Source organism: Echinops telfairi, unplaced genomic scaffold (assembly GCF_000313985.2).
Source record: "Echinops telfairi isolate 266 unplaced genomic scaffold, ASM31398v2 ScPeMD7_70;HRSCAF=299, whole genome shotgun sequence".
NCBI classification, from domain to species: domain Eukaryota; kingdom Metazoa; phylum Chordata; class Mammalia; order Afrosoricida; family Tenrecidae; genus Echinops; species Echinops telfairi.
The window spans coordinates 28,046,706-28,051,585 of NW_022103968.1; positions in this window are offsets into that span (position 1 = coordinate 28,046,706).

Consider the following 4,880-nt stretch of genomic DNA (forward strand, 5'->3'; position numbering starts at 1 on the left):
AAGAAGAAGAAGAAGAAGAAGAAAAGACAGGGTGGAGAGAGAAGGCAGAAAGGGAGGCAAGAGGAAGGAAGAAGGGTGGGGAGAGAGGGTGTGATTTTAGAATCCATGAATTGAAGTGTCCGGTGTCCAGACAGGGCCAGGGGAGCCCTTCTTCTGAGGAGGTTTGACCCACTGGGCATGCAGCTGAGGAGACTGGCCAGGAAGCTACAACATTTCTTTCCTCTGCAAGTCCGAGCCCATGTTAGCCTCTGCGTTACCTCCACCCAACCCAAGCTTGAGGCGGATACAGCTTAACCAGGCCTCGCAGGCGGATCAGACACGTTCCCGCCCTGAAAGGACTCTTCAGTCTTCGGTCACTGTGAAGACGTTGTGGACTCTCAAGATGCAGACTTGTTCCTAGGGGCTCTGCAGGCACGAAAGGCCCTACCAACACGGGCAGGTGAATGCAGACAGCAGCAAGCTGCCGGCCGGGGTGCTGCTCCGGGTTTCTCCTGTGGTCCTGGTCCGGGTGACCTCCTGGCCCTTCCGTCTTGCCCTCAATCCTACTCCACTCTGGGTTCTCTGCACAATGTGGGCCTTTGTGGCTGCGTTTGAGGACTTTGACTCTGAGGAAGATGCGGAGCAGCTGGAGGGTTCTGAGTGGAGGAGGGCATGTCTGCCCTGTTTTATGCCAATTTTGGAAGACCAAATTGACTGCTGGGGCTGGGGTGGGGGGATACACTGGGTTTGGGCAAAGATAGAAGCCTGTAGACAAGTTAGAACTTTTTTGCAAGTTCCGGATCAAGGATCTCGCACCAGGATGGTACAGGGCAGGGAGTCAACTTATGGACTTATTTTCTTTCTTTCTTCTTCTTTTTTAAAAAAAACCATTTTATTGGGGGCTCATATGGCTCTTATCACAATCCATCCAGCCAGCCATTGTGTCAAGCACATGTGTACATTTGTTGCCATCATCATTTTCAAAACATTTTCTTTCTACTTGAGCCCTTGGTATCAGCTCCTCATTTTTCCTCCTCCTTCTCCCACCCTCCCTCCCTCACGAACCCTTGATAATTTATAAATTATTATTTTTTTATGTCTTACACTGACCGATGTCTCCCTTCACCCACTTTTCTGTTGTCCATCCCCCAGGGAGGAGTTATATGTAGAACACTGTGATCACTTCCCCCTTTATCCCCCTACCTTCCCCTTCCCCTCCTGGTATCGCTACTCTCATTATTGGTCCGGAGGGGTTTATCTGTCCTGGATTCCCTGTGTTTCCAGCTCTGATCTGTACCCGTGTACATGCTCTGGTCTAGCCGGATTCGTAAAGTAGAATTGGGATCATGATACTGGGGGGGAAGGGGAAAGAAGCATTGAAGTTGGATGTTTCATTGGCCTGCACCCTGACTGACTGGCTCGTCGCTTCCTTGTGCCCCTTCTGTCAGGGGATGTACGGACTTATTTTCAAGGCAGACCTGTCAGGTTTGTTACCAGGTCAGATATGTATGGGATGTGTAATGAAAGAAGCTGGCAGCTTTTGGGCGTGGGTGATTGGCAGGACGTATCCGTAGAAGTCATTGGTACCAATATGCCTGTGTCTACACGGGCAGGAGGGCCTTTGGGTGGGGCAACTTCCTTAAAGGATCTATTTAAGTGATAAGTACCATGTGGACACTCTCATTACCGCCCTGTCTACTTTCAGCTTCTTTTCTTGCCCCCTCCCCTGCTCCCACCCTCCTCTCCCTCTCCCTAGGCACCTGATACTCTAGCCACATTTTATCTGGTATATTTCCATGCCTCCACCTCTTTGCAGGTTCCTCAACCCAGGATACTTTTCTTCACCCATAAGCGTTCCTGACGGTCATACTTGGTGAAGCTCAGCTAGGAACACTGTAGGGATGAGATGGGAACAGGACTAGCAACGTCAGTACAGGTGCAGGCTGGGAAAGCTAGCTTCAGGACCACACACCGATTCGTATTGAGGTGGATGGGTGGGTGGTGGTGCAACTGACCAAGAGCTTTAGGAGCCCCTAGGTGGGTGCAAATGGTGGCACTGGACTGCTAAGCAAACAGGTGTCACTTCACACCTACCCAGAAGGCAGGCTTCCCCCAAAGCGACAGCCTTGAAACCCTGATGGGGCAGTCTCCTCTCCATACGTAGGGTCTCCATGAGTCAGAGTCAGCTCAACAGCCGCTGACAACAACGGGAAGGACCTCTCAAGGTCCTCAAGTTGGTCCTGGGCAGAATGGACCCCGAGGCGAGACACAGCCTGACAGCCACGGCATGAAGGCTTCTCGGCTGAGGCTCAGCTCCTTCCCGATCATCTCCTAGCCATCAAGTCTATCCCCTTTCCTAGTGTCCCTAGAGGCCAGGGTAGAACTGCCCTTTGGGGGTTCTGAGACTTCGAATCTTTATGGGAGTAGACAGCTTCGTGTTTCTTCTGTGGATCGGCCGGTGGGTTCTAACTGCTGACCTTGTGTTTCCCAGCTCAGTGGGTAGCCCACTACGCTACCAGGGATCCTTCAGGCAGAAGCAGATCTCTGTACACAGGGTGATTCTGGTGGTCCTATTGGTTATGAGGAAGACCAGAAATAAAACAGAAGGAGAGAGATCCAAAGAAGAGGTCTTGGCACTCAATTTGACTTAGGGGGCAGCGCCAGGCACTAGAGATACGGTGAGGGGAGGGTTTTCAGATGACCTTATGTGACCTTATGCTCAGCTAAGGCATCAGGGACTTTATGGCAGGCAAGTTCCAAGTGCTCATTTGCGGGCATCAGGCAGTAGTCAGTATGAGCTCTTCCACGCTGGCCCTTGATGGTTCTGAGCAGGATCTCCCAAGTGGGAGGCACAGCTTCCAGGGGGTGCATGAGGATCCCGTTGGATGTGAGAGGAGAACATTCTAACTTTTATCTCTTTATATTCAAATCGTATCCTTTTCTAGTTTGTATGGTTCAGAATATCCATTGGTATGCATAATGGTTCCAGTAGCCAGTCCCTGAAGAGTGGACAGCCTGTGCCTTCTTGGTCTCACACACTTTGACATGTTATCAAGAGAGGTCAGTCCCCAGAAATGAATATCATGCTTGGTAAGGTGGTGAGTCAGCAAAAAAAAGAAGTGGGAGGGGGCACAGAGACAAAGATGGATTGACGCAGTCCTGAGTCTCACCGGTGGCCTTTGTGTTGGCCAGAGCGGGGAGGGGAGCGGGGGCTTGAGCTGGGTAGTGGCCCACCAGATAGAGTGCTCTCCTATACAGGACAGGCCATCTTAGCCACCACCCGTCCCTCCCCCAAACCGGGACTGAGATTCAGGCACAGTCATGCAGAGTCTCACATTCAAACTAGTCTTGGGCACTGGAACAAGGACTACCTTCCACTATCCGACCCCAGACCCAGGGTCATACAGACCCACCCAGACCAAAAAAGTAGGTACACAGACAGGAAGTCTCAGACTGACCAAGCCCCGCCCCGCCACAGGGCCCTTAACTCCCAGCTGCTGCTTCCTGAGCCCTGGCCTCCGCGTGTCACCAGGGTTGCGCAGCTAGGACAGTGAGCCCGCCCGCAGGTGTATCACCTATCACCGTGAGCTGAGGAAACTGAAGGCCACCGTTGGCGGTCTCCGCAGGGGCTGCGGATTCAATTGCGGCTGTGTGGAGGTGCTAGTGACCGCCAGGGGACAGAGGGGACAGATTAGGCAAGGACCCCAAACTCGAGAGCACGAGCCTCAGCCAGCCCGTTTTGGGTGCCTGCACCCCAAATCTGGGTACGAGTGGAGCGGCAGGAAAGGCTCAGCCAGCCTTATATAGATTCGTTAACTCGAGTTTTTCTGCTGTTCCAGAAAGCAAGTTTCTTGCGGGGGCAGGTCGGGGGGAGGACGGGGGACACAGTGGGAGCCAGGGGAGCTCCTGGAATGGCAGCTCCTCTGGGTCTTTACAGCCTTAAGAGAGTTGGGGGAAATGGCATGTAGGTGTCTTTGGGAGGCTCCTCGAGGGCCCTGTCGGGAGTCAGAAACAGGGAGAAGACAAACCTGGAGCCATGGGGAGTGACATACAAAATTTTATTATTTATTATTATTATTATTTATTTATTATTTATTTCTCATGTGCACAGAAAAAAAAAAGAGAAAGAATCAAAACGAACTGACGCGCTGAACGTGGCCGAGGTGCCCAGAACCGGTGGAAACCCTTTGGAGGGTTCGGCCGGGTCCTGAGCGCAAGGTCCCTGGCATCGGCCTGGGCGCCGGCTCGTCCAGTAACCAGTCTCTTTCCTTTTCAAAGAAACAAAAAAAGCTCCAAGGGGAGAGAGGGCTGGGCGAGGACTCCAAGCCTTTTCGGATTTGTTCCAGGGGGGGCGGGTATTTATTTAATTTCTTTATTTTCACTTTTATTGACTTGGTTTCTGTTATTTCGAGTCGTCACGATCCACGGGTGAGGAGACATGCAGGGCGCATCGCCGCTACCGAGAGAGCAACTACGGGGCGGGGCGGAGGGGGTCCCCGGGCTGGCGCTGTCCCGGGCCGGGCGGGCGGGGACAGGGGAGGGACAGAGACACACCGCCAGACGGCAGAGAGCGGGAGAGACGTGGAGGGCGAGGATGGACAGGGCCGAGATGCAAGCGCGGGGAGATGCGAAGGACGGCGGGGAGGGGGGGGGGGGGGGGGGAGAACACGGAATGACAGACAGCAAGAGCCAACAAAGCCGAGGCGAGAGGAGTCCACAGGACCGTGTTCGTCATTTTGCATAGAGATTTTTCTTTCGTAATTTTTTTTTTGTAACATAAAAAATGCCCCCTCCCCCAGGACGTGCTGTGCTTCAGTGGGCGTGTAGCTGTGTCCCCCCCTCCCCCCAGCGAGCGGCGACTCTCACAGCACAGTCAGCGGGGCGTATCTACAGGCGGGGCC